This window comes from Convolutriloba macropyga, chromosome 2 (assembly GCF_964194025.1).
Source record: "Convolutriloba macropyga chromosome 2, txConMacr16.3, whole genome shotgun sequence".
In the NCBI taxonomy this organism is placed as follows: domain Eukaryota; kingdom Metazoa; phylum Xenacoelomorpha; order Acoela; family Convolutidae; genus Convolutriloba; species Convolutriloba macropyga.
The window spans coordinates 51,407,798-51,420,169 of NC_134469.1; the positions used below are offsets into that span (position 1 = coordinate 51,407,798).

Below are 12,372 nucleotides of genomic sequence, written 5' to 3' on the forward strand. Positions count from 1 at the left end.
AGAACATCAGCAAAAATTCAAACTTATTGTTCCGACCCCACTTGTGGGGGGAGGAAAAAATATACTCAAATGGGTTTTTTTGTTCAGACACTTTTGGCCGATCGATGTATTCATCGGAGAGAAATAAGAGTGGTATCATTAAAAAGCTCGTCCAGCATAGAATTTGAAATCAAAAAGATTTTTTTGAGTTTTATTTTTTTCGAGGAGTAATCGAGGTTTGAAATTTTGGGTGATCACGGGATATTTGGCATGATTTTGTTTACTTTTGTTGTAATTTTTCTTCAAATTAAGATTTTTCTAGAAAAACTGTAATTCAAAATTAATTTTCATGCCACAAAATAAATCAATTTTGTGTCAATAATAGACGAAGGGTAAAAAATAGACTAGTTCTGGTCCCTTAGGGAAGTTTAGCATCAAAAAAAGCTCTTTTTGTAGATAACTTTCATAATTTTTTTTGTTTTTATAAGTCACCCAGAGACTGATCACTTTTCATATCGAGATTCCGTCAATGACAAACCTCAGTTAGAGTCAAAAGAAACCCAAAGAACAAAAACTTCGTTATCAAGGAACCACTCATATTTTTTTGGATGCGACTTTCAGTTTTTCTTAACTTTAATTGAAATTTCGATATGATTTTAGAGATTTTACTAATTTTTTGGAGTTATATTGCATTAGTTGACTCGTTGACCAAATTGCAATAGTTTTTGTAATCAGCATTAGGTCAATTTCTGTAATCACAGGAATTCCATCCTGCTTAATGCAACCAACAACAATCTGGTTAGCGTTTTGATCTTCTAACTGTTGGTTGTATGGCTTCAATTCATCAAGATTTTAAAAAATTTTAAATTTCTCGGCTATTTTCGTAATTTTGGTTTCTTTTGAAATCTTCTCATTTTATCCGAATATTGATGACTCCCTTTGGCCCAGGAAATACGTTCAATGGATCATAGAAAAAGATTTCACAGAAAAACTTACGATTTGAACGGCTTCTACATTTTTTTCTCGCGCTTTTCCAACGAGTTATTGGTTTTGGCCAGCAATTGTTGTTGTTTTTTAGTCATAGGATTTTTTGTGATGTCCTTTTGATTACCAACATATGACGAGTAGCTTGATCTGCCCATCGAGGCATAATTGAGCGTATTTAATGACTTCCAATGAAAGCCATTGTTTTTATTGTCTGTTAAGACTTTACAAATTTAAATTTGAAATTTTTTTTGAATACTAACCAATCTTTAACTTATTTTCAACAACTATATGTCAGTCTCAGTATTGTAATTTTTTTTCTTTTCTACGTGAACACAAATTAACTAATCAGAGGTTTTTTTCTTGTAACTGTTGGATTTATGATTTCGATGCACGAGTAATTTTTTATTTTTGATTATTTTTTTTGTAATTTTGGTTCCTTTTGAAATCTTATCACAGTTTCCTAATATTGATAGTTCCCATTGGTTGAGAAAACACGTTCAATGGATCATGGATAAAGATTTGAGAAAAAAGAATTTGATTTAAATGGCTTCGACACTTTTTTCTCGCACGTTTCTTCAGAGTTTTGGGTTTTTGCCTGTAACTGTTGTTGTTTTCGCATTAATGATGCCTTGATTATCTATGCATGACAAACATCCTTGCACTCACATCGAAGCATAACTGAGCATATTATTTGACTTCCGTTGAAAGCATTTGAAATTAATGGCTGTTAGGACTTTAAAAGAAGTTTTTTGAAATTTTTTTTGAACATTAATCAATCTTAAACTTGTTTTCTGGAACTGTTAATCAGTCTCTGTAATTACAGACCTCAGTTTTTTTTCTTTCAGCAAAAATTTGTCTATTCAGCGGTTTTGTCTCCTTAATATTGGTTTTTTGACTTAGATGCACGAATTTTCAAATCTTTGGACAACTTTTTCGTAAGGTTGGTTCCTTTTGAAATTTTATCACAACATCCTAATATTGATAGTTCAAAATGACTTATACAACACGTTCAATCGATTGCAGGAAAATTTTTCAGGGAAAAAGCTATAGTTTAAATGGCTTCGACACTTTATTCTCTCACTTGTCTACTGTTTTTTATTATTTTGCTTCTATTGGTTGTTGTTTTCATAGTCAATGAATCAATGAATTGTTGTGATGTCTTATTCATGAATTATGAAAAACAAACATCCTTGTTGTCTCCTGGAGGCGTAATTAGGCGTATTTATTGGCTTCCGTCGAAAACTATTAAGTTTAATTTCAATGATGCTCCACTTTTTCTCAAAAATTTCGTGGTTTTAGAGTATTTGTTCAAATTTTTTTAAAGGTTTTGCTAAATATCAGATCTTATTGTAATTTGGGGAGCGAGAAACACTGGGTTTTCTTCTGAAGTCTGACAACCAAAAGGTTTACCCATAAAAAATTTAATCAACACCATTAGACAGATTTAGTGCATTTGTTGTGACTTATTGTGATGTCGCATTGATTATCTATGCATGACAAACATCCCTGTACTCACATCGAAGCATAACTGAGCATATTTATTTATTTCTGTTGAAAGCTTTTAAAATTAATGGCGGTTAGGACTTTAAAAATAATTTATTGAAAATTTTTTTGAGCATTAATCAATCTTAAACTTTTTTTCGTGAACTGTTAGTCTGTCTCAGTAATTACAGAGCTCATCTTTTTTCACTTCAGCAAAAGTTTGTCTGATTAGCGGTTTTGTCTTCTAACTATTGGTGTTTTGATTTATATGCACGAATTTTCAATTTTTTTATTAAATATTTGGACATTTTTTGTAATGTTGGTTCCTTTTGAAATCTTATCACAATATCCTAATATTGAGGGTTCAGAATGGCTTATACAAAACGTTCAATTGATTGTAGGAAAATCATTCAGGGAAAAGGCTATGGTTTAAATGGCTTCGACTCTTTATTCTCTCACTTGTCTACTGTTTTTTATTTCTTCCATTTGTTGTCGTTTCCTTAATCAATGACTTGTTCTGATGTCTTATTCATGACTGATGAATGGCAAACATACTTGTTGTCTCCTTGAGGCATAATAAAGCGTATTTTTTGGCTTCCGTTGTCGAAAACTATTAAGTTTAATTTCAATGATGCTCTAGTTTTTCTCAAAAATTTCGTGGTTTTATGGTATTTGTTCATATTTTGATGATCTTTTTAAAGTCATATTGTTTGAAAAAATAAAAATTTCATTGCTGTTAAAAAACTAATTGAACATAGAAAAGTTGTCACTGAAAAGTTCATTCTTTAATGGCTTCAACACTTTTCTCTCAATTATTTTTTTGAATTTGCCGTTGTTGCCTGTTTTCCTCTTTAGGTAGCCATAAAATGCCGACCGGTCTCATAAGCTTCTAATTGAGGATTGAATAATTGTCCGTAACCGAAGCTTAATTTTAGCTGAATTAGTATGAAAAAAACTGAGAAAAACATAATATTCAGATAATAGCTATTGATTTTAATGGCATCAATACATTGTATTTTCGCAAATTGTTTGTAATTTTTTGAGTTTTCCTGCATCCTTAGTCCGTTCCTAGGGCTTAGTCTAACAGAAGGCAGGTCTCATTCATAATGGGTTTTTAGTAAATATATCAAGAATAGTTTTGTTATAAGCTAAAGATTTTTAAGACTATCGAAATTATTTGTTTCAAAATTTTTTAATTGAATTTTGAATGTCGCCTCATTTTTTCTTCTCTTTGTCGCCTTGTTGTCTAGTTTCATTAGGGAAAACTTTCAACTGCTGTCTAGATAGGCAAAAGTAAAACTTTGCAGGTAAGATTAAGTTTTGATTGCATTTTGACCTTGTTACTAGGTGCTTTTAATATTAGATATTGAGTTTTCGCCGTGAAATTTTTGTTTTTGGTTTTTTTGTTGTTTGCTTTTGTCGTAGTCTTTTTAATAGCAGATCTCGTGAGCGCTCTAATAAGGCATCGCGTTAAGTAATTCAGTTATTAGTTAAGTTTTGTAACAATTTGTTTTAAGCTCAATCATCTATTTTTGTTATCTCTTCATTTGGTTGACAATGAAGTCAAAAATGTAGATGAGCTCGGATCGGAACATCATGTGCGAACGCACATTAACGAGCCTCTTTGTTTAACTGAATGAAAGAATCGAGATTTTTGTTCGTTCAACAAAATATAAATGATAGGTCTCACATTTCTAGCAAAAATCTTAAAAAGAGCATATTTTGTAGAAATTCACGACGAACAGCATTTCTTTATTCCGGGTACATAATACTGCTGAAAATTAAATTGTCAAAAATTTTTCTTTTTTTTCTCTCAGCATGAAAAATCAATTGAGAAAATTAGATATCTGTTTTCCGACAAGATTTTATGTTTTAAATCAAATGATAAAAAACGATGTTTTTGAAAAACATCTAAGAACACGAGAAAAAAACTAAAAACGAAATGAAACAGCATTTTGCTGGATATTCGCCGCAACGTATTCATATTAATATCACTGAAAAGGTGTAGAGGAAAAATTGAATCTTCATTGAAGAAATCACCGCAGAAAGCTTTTCTAATGCATGCTGAATTCTTAAAATCAGCTTAACAGACAAACATTTTACAACCATAACTCTATTAGGTCCTCGAAAAAGTAAAATTTTGAATTTTTTGGGGCAATTTTTTTCTTTTTATTAAAGTTTAAAAGAAAATCTTAATAATTTTTTAAATTTTTTGCTAAATTTCAGATCTTATTGTAATTTGGGGAGCGAGAACCACTGGGTTTTCTTCTGAAGTCTGACAATCAAAAGATTTACCCATAAAAACATTCATCTACACCATTAGACATTTTTAGTGCTCTCTCATCATTTTTTGTCAAAATCATATCAAAAAAGCTAAGATGTGCTTTTTTACTGCGAATTTTGCTTTCCCCTAGTGTTTTCAGAATCTAAAATTTCGAAAAAATTAGGCGCTATACTACGACAAAATGTATTGAGCAACTTAGAAAAATTATTGAAAATTTTATAAACAATTTTTAAATAAAATCCTCCGGGTGCAGGTTTATTCACGGACAATGTTTTGATCGGATACAATTCTCCAGTTATGGACCTTTGCAACAATGAACTGCTTGCTATCAGATTACAATGAAAACTTACATGAACTTATATGATAAAAAAGACTTTGACGATTTTTTTACCTATCATCTTGGCACGGTTTTCCAGGCAAACTACTCTCAAGATTTTTAGTCCTTGATATCAATCGTTAGATTTCTCGACCTCCCTAAACTATTATTGAGCATTTTTTCAATGGCGGCTCTATTAGTGAATTGAAAAATCGTATTTTTTATTGCTTCATTGTTTTTTCATCAAAAAGTGTCTGAATGAAAACTTTTTGAGAACATTCTCTGAAAAATCCCGTGTAATCCTCTCAAAAAGTGAATTTTGGCGTAAATGTGTATATAAAAGTAACTTGAGGTAAACATTCATTGAAATGAAATTTTCAAATAATTGCTTGCACATTTACGTTTTGATAAAAGAAAAAACCAATGGAAGTTTTGGAAGCTTTAAAAATGTCAGGAAAGGAATACTTCGATTCTGGCTGCAGCATATGATTTACAAGGTAAAAAGGGAACCCAATAATCATGTAAGAAGTGCGTTGAAATGCGGTGAATTTTGGAAAACCCTTTTGTTTCAGCTCAAAACCATACGAAATATTGCGTTATTACTGATGTTATGAGAAATGCGCTGAACTTTTATAAATTTAGCTAAATATAACTTTAAAACAAAATTTCAGCGCCTTCAGCGTATTTCTTACGCAAAAATGCAACGCTTGCTCCTCGACCCGGGTAAGTTACATTTATAGCATTCGAATTTAGCAATATCGAAACAACGCAGTGTGGCATTGCATCTTAAAAGATCTTTACTCGATTTTCTACGATTGCCATGAAAGTTCAATTGGAAAGCTAGATATGGTGCAATTACTTTGGAGTAGGTGGGATCCTCGTCAAGAGACTCTTCCGCATCATCCAGGGCAGCCTCAGAGTCACCCAGGTGTAGCTTGCACAGGGCACGGGAGTAGAAGCAAGGCCGCTTGTCAATGCCCTCCGCATCAGCTCGCTCTAGAGCCTAAAGACAGCAATCGAGTCGACTAATCAACTTTGTTCTCAGTTCAAATGACTTCGAATTGTCCACTTATTTCAAGAGCCTTCATTTCAGGAGCCTTCACATGCCTCTGTCGGTACCCAAATAAATTTACCTTTAAAGAAATTAGCTACGACTTACAGAACAATTGAAAGTATTACGTATAAGAAAGCCTATAGTCAGCTCCCACAATATATTACAATGTGGAATCTAGTACACAAAATGAGGAACCTGGAAAAAAGCTGCAGCATAGAAATGAAAGAAAAAAAAATTCTAGATGACTTTAGCTTTAACAATAATTTAAATCAGAGTCTTTGATGTAATTTGATCAGAGAGTACTTCATCAGTTCATTGATAGCAACTTCAACTGATGAAGGCGTAATCTTTGATGAAGATTTTTAAAAACTCAAAACTTGTACATGTTTAAAGCCAAGCACTAATTCTCGGGTCGAGGTTTAGCCGTAAATTTTCGTAAGAAATGCGGTGAAATGCGGTGAAAAAAAATAATTTTCACTTTGTATTTCTTACATCTTTTTGCGGTGAATGAAGTGAGTCGTGGTGAACTATATATTTTTGCCGCTTTCTCAGTATTCTTACAAAAAAGACTCTTTCCTATCCGGGTTCGAACCTCGGACCTCCTGCATGCTTTCAACTACTTATTCCACTGCGCCAACTGTCGCTAACATGTCAACAGTCAAGGCGGTGAATTTTTGTAGGAAATGCGGTGAAATGTGGTGAAATAATTATTGTCACCGCATTCACCGGATTCACCGCGTTTCCTACAAATATTTACCCAAAAATCCTGGACCCTGGTTTTGACTGAAGTGGACATAGCTTCTGCAGCAGTAATCAATATATAGAAATACGAAGAGAAAGATTAAACACAGGAGGGTATAAAAATGAAATCTATGCTGGTTTTACGGAAAAGAGACCTGTGCGTGTGCGCGCAACTGTGTGTGCATGTGTGTGTGTGTGTGTTTGTGTATGTGTGTGTGTGTGTGTACATGTGTGTGTGCGGGCGAATGCGAATGTGTGGGGTGGTTGGAGGCGCGTTTGTGTATGTGTGTATGCGCGTGTGTTTATGTGACTGGGAGGGTGTGTGTGCGAGAGTGTGAGGGTGGGTAGTTAAGTGTGTGCATTTGAGTGATTTAGTGAAAGACTTAGTGAGTAAGTGTCTGTGTGTATGCGTGTGTGCTATTGAGTGAGTTTGTGCGTGTGTGCGTGTGTGTATGTGAGTATGTTCGAGTGTGTGTGAGTGTGCGTGTGTGCAAGTTTATATGCGTACGTCTGCGTGTGGTTGTATTAGCGGGTAAGTTTGCTGGCGTGTGTGTGTGTTTGTGTGTGTGTGTGTGTGTGTGTGTGTGCGTGTGAGAGAGAAATAGACACAAATTGATTGATTGATTGAGTTGAAGAGTCGATTGAGTGAGGTAGTGTATATGCATGTGTGCGAGGATACGAGTGTGAGGTTGTGTGTGTTGTTGAGTAAGTGAATCTATATGAGTGAGTAACAGTGAAAGTGTGATGGTTGACCCAGTGTGTATTAGTAGGTGTGGGCCTGTGAGTGTCTTTGTTTGGTTATGTAGGTGGTTGATTGTTAGTGTGTATTTGTGGTTGTGTGTGTGAGTGTACGTGTCTATTTGTGCGTGTGCGTGAATGAGTTTGTGTCTGTGCATGTGTAACTGTTTTGTGTTTGAGTTTTACTGTGTGTATTTCTGAGTGTTTAAGTGAGTGAGAAATTTATGCATGTGTCTGTGTGTAAGTATGCTTGTTTGTGAGAGTGTGTCCGTGTGTGTGTGAGAGAGATGAGTGAGTGTGTGTGTGTAAGAGAAGAAAAGAGTAGTGGAGTAATTGGATGATTTATTGATCCAGTGAATGTGTGTCACAGTGTGTGCTTTTGTGTGATTTTGTGTGTGTGCAGGTAAATGGGTGAGAGTTGTTTGTTTGTGTGTGCATGTGTGCGTGTGTGTGTGTGTGTGCGTGTGTGCGTGTGTGTGGGTGTGTGTGTGTGTGTGTTTGTGTGTGTGATTTTTGTCTGAGTGAGTGCGCATGTGAATGAGTTTGCAAATGAGTTTGTGCGTGTCCGTATGTTTGCGTGTGACTGAATTAGTGAGTAAAAGTATGTGTGTTTGAGAGTGACTGAGTGAGTAAAGGAGTGAGTGAGTGCAGTTGTGTTGTTGAGTGTGAGTGACTGTGTCAATGATTGATTTTGTGTTTGTGTGTGAAGTTGTGTGCTGTTAGAAAGGGATTGAGTGTGCGAAAAAGTGTTTTCTGTGAGTGTGTGCTTGTCTGTGTGGGCATTTTTTGTGTGGTTTAGCATGAGTGCTTGCGTGCGAATCTTTGCTTCTGATAGGGGTTGTTGAGTGTACTTGTATGCTTGTGTGTGTACGCGTGTGCGGTTGTGTGTGTGTTTGTGTGGTTGAGTGTGAGTCTGTGGGTTTAACTGTGCGTATGTGTGCGTTTGTATTTGATTAAATGTGTGTGTTTCTGTGTATGTGTGTGTGTATGTGTGGTTGGATATGTAAGAGAGTGTAAGTGAGTGCGTGAGTGAGTGAGTGTTTTTGTGCGTGTTTGCGAGTGCAGAAGTGTTTTTGGTTGCGTATGACTGTTTGAGTGTAATGATGAGAGAGAGAGAGAATGTGTATTCATGTATGTGTGTGTCTTTTGCGTGTGCGTCATTTTGTTTATGCGTGTGTGCGGCTGTCTGCTTGTTTGAGTGTGATAGTGTTAGGTTGACTGGGATTGTATGCGTATGTGAGTGTATGCGTCTCTATGTGTGTTTTTAATTGTAATTGTGTGTATGTGTGTGTGTCGGTTAAAGCAGCTTAATGTAAAATTTTTTAAAAAATAATTTTGAAAGGATATTTTTTGTCTTTTGAAAAAAGTTTGATTCAGATATATATAATGGCGTGAAGTTAAGATTGTAAAAGTTCTGCAAAGTTTTAGCAATTTTTTTTACAAATTGAAACTTGCGTCGACTGGAACGGCTTCTTTTTTGTTTTGCTGTATTCAAAAAAAAGTTTTTTGTTATAAAAACCTATTTGAACACACTGATTATCTTTTTTTTGTATTTGATAATTGTCCATGCAATAGAGGTTTATAATTAATGCGTTAATGGTCTTAAAATCATAGCTTATAACTTAAATCCGGACAGAGTACTCGTTTTTAATGCATTTTTTAATACTGTTTTGATTTTGTTTAAAATTGCTACCAAAATGATTGCCGATCTGTTATACCAGGCGGGTAGCGCAAAAGATCCGTTTTTCTTAAAAAATTGCCCAAATCAAAAGCGACAATTATACTTAGCTACTGTAATGCTAGGCTAGCACCAACAATAATAACTATTTCATAATAACTAGTATGAAAATATATTAATGTAAAAATTTTCTTTGTATTGACTTTGTATTGGCAAATAATATTTTCTTTGTATTGGCAATAATATTAGGAGCATTACCGAAAAGATCTAGAACAGAAATAACTGAATGCAACTATTACCCTATCCTAGTTTGATATTTTGTAATGACTATATAATTTCGACAATGAAAGGGAAGTAAAACTTGTAAAACTAGAAATAAAGAACACCAGACAAGAGATGAGCTGGTTTTTGTTTCCATTTTCGACCAATCTTTGACTGACCTGTGTGTATGACTCGATGGCTTTTTTATACTCTGCAATCTTGAACAGTTTATCGCCCTCTGCCAGGTATGTGGTACAACTGCTCTTGGGCTGTTCCTGGGTCACTAATGTGGCCGATTCCTCTTCCTCCTGGTGACGGGTATTCCCAGGTGCCATATGTATTCCACTCTCTACTTGATAGGATTAATGTCAAAAAACTAATAGTATATATATTTTTTAAAAAAAATTGTAGCTCTAGCAAAATATCTTGACAGCTTAATTACAAATAACTTCCCTCAAATTAGCTGAACCTTATTGTGTTTAGAAAGTACAATTGCTGACAAGGAAACGCTTTAGTTTGTGTTGTGCGGGATTGAACAAATCTGTTTTCAGTTTAAAAAAATAAAAGCACGTGCCGTTAAAGCTTACTATATGTTACTGTTTACTATCTGATAGAAACCACTACCTTCCTCTGCTGTATGAAACATATCTTCAGGAGCACGCACAATTTTGCATGGAACACCATTCATTTTAAGGCATAAATGACCTAGCATTAACTCTGGGAAGCTAATCGGAACCGTCCTATTACTAGAAAGTACATAATAACAGATTTATTTAGCGTATAATTGCAGAGTGTAGAAGTTTACTTAACATGAATCTCCCCTCATATTGATTCGGACAATTTTTGACTCCTAATTATGGGTTGTTACATAGTGGGGGGAGGAACCTTATAATAAAATGTTTTTTTTAGTCAATTTTGGTTGATCATTAGAAATCACGTCCGACATAGAATATGGAATTATAAAGGTTTTTTTTGATTTTCGATTTTTACAGAGGAGTTATCGAGGTTTAAAGTTTTGCGAATAGTAGACGATATTCAGATTTATTTTATTCACATTTTCCGTATTTTTGACCAAATTTTTGTCAATTTTGCTAAAATATGTCAAAATTGTTAACGACAGTGTTATTGATTTCATCTTTAATGGTATAGGAGAGAGACTTTTTTCGTCAAAATGAGACCAAATATGCTCTGTTAGCCCACTGTATTTATATTTGCTAGAAAGAGAAAGCTTAAAACTGCATTCAAATTCTTGTAAGCTAAAAAAAAGAGCAAGTTCTTCCCAAGCTGGCACTAAAATCTTCTGAGATTATATTTATGCCAGTGTTTTGAAAATTTAAACACGATCGATATACAAAATCATTGTTTATATTTGATAAACAGAAAAAAAATGTATAAAAATGACAAATTTTGCAATCATTTGAACTATTGAGTCTTTTCTTAGCCACGCATTAAAATCAGGGCTGATCTTGATCTCACCATGGAAAACTGAGGTATAAATGTTTTTAGATTTTCATGGGGCGCGGCTTTATTGAATTTAATTCCGCTCTTATAGTTTTTTAGTAAGATTACTGACAAGGGTTTCAAATCAGGTCTCAATTATTAGCAACAACAATTTACAAAAAATGAGACCCATCAGCCATACATTAAGTTTTCATTCCATTAAATTCCGTTGTTCTTAGTCACATTTTCCGTTTGTTGAACATTTTTTCCCCAATTTTACTAGAATTGGATAAAATTGTTAAGAGTAGTATTATTGCTGTAATCATCGAAGATAGAAGAGGATGGCTGAATTGTTCGAATCGAGTTCTTTGGCTACAATTTTTGCTATACTTTTCCAAAATACAGACTTTTCGTCAATATTGCGTTTTTGGCCCAGTTTCTTCCAAGTTGCTGGACGTGGACACCTAAAAACTGCAAAAATAACGTTAGTAAGCTGAAAAACAGCTAGTAGTAGTACTCTGGTTTTATGAGCTGGTTTTATAAGAGATAAATTTTTTCATCGAAATGAGACCTAATATGCTCTGTTAGCCCACTTTATTTATATTTGCTAGAAAAAGAAAGATTAAAACTTCGTTCAACTTTTTTGTAATCCAAAAAAAGATCAAGTTCTTCCCAAGCTGGCACTAAAATCTTCTGAGATTATATTTATGCCATTGTTTTGAAAATTTAAACACGATCGATATACAAAATCATTGTTTATATTTGATAAACAGAAAAAAATGTATAAAAATGACAAATTTTGCAATTATTTGAACTATTGAGTCTTTTCTTAGCCACGCATTAAAATCAGGGCTGATCTTGATCTCACCATGGAAAACTGAGGTATAAATGTTTTTAGATTTTCATGGGGCGCGGCTTTATTGAATTTAATTCCGCTCTTATAGTTTTTTAGTAAGATTACTGACAAGGGTTTCAAATCAGGTCTCAATTATTAGCAACAACAATTTACAAAAAATGAGACCCATCAGCCATACATTAAGTTTTCATTCCATTAAATTCCGTTGTTCTTAGTCACATTTTCCGTTTGTTGAACATTTTTTCCCCAATTTTACTAGAATTGGATAAAATTGTTAAGAGTAGTATTATTGCTGTAATCATCGAAGATAGAAGAGGATGGCTGAATTGTTCGAATCGAGTTCTTTGGCTACAATTTTTGCTATACTTTTCCAAAATACAGACTTTTCGTCAATATTGCGTTTTTGGCCCAGTTTCTTCCAAGTTGCTGGACGTGGACACCTAAAAACTGCAAAAATAACGTTAGTAAGCTGAAAAACAGCTAGTAGTAGTACTCTGGTTTTATGAGCTGGTTTTATAAGAGATAAATTTTTTCATCGAAATGAGACCTAATATGC

General features: G+C 34.0%; 1 pseudogene; it reads right to left on the bottom strand.

The window, feature by feature from the left end:
• LOC142335337 (outer dynein arm-docking complex subunit 4-like) overlaps positions 1 to 10,079 on the bottom strand; it is a 28,745-nt pseudogene extending 18,666 nt beyond the window's left edge.
• Between the last annotated feature and the right edge of the window lie 2,293 nt (positions 10,080 to 12,372).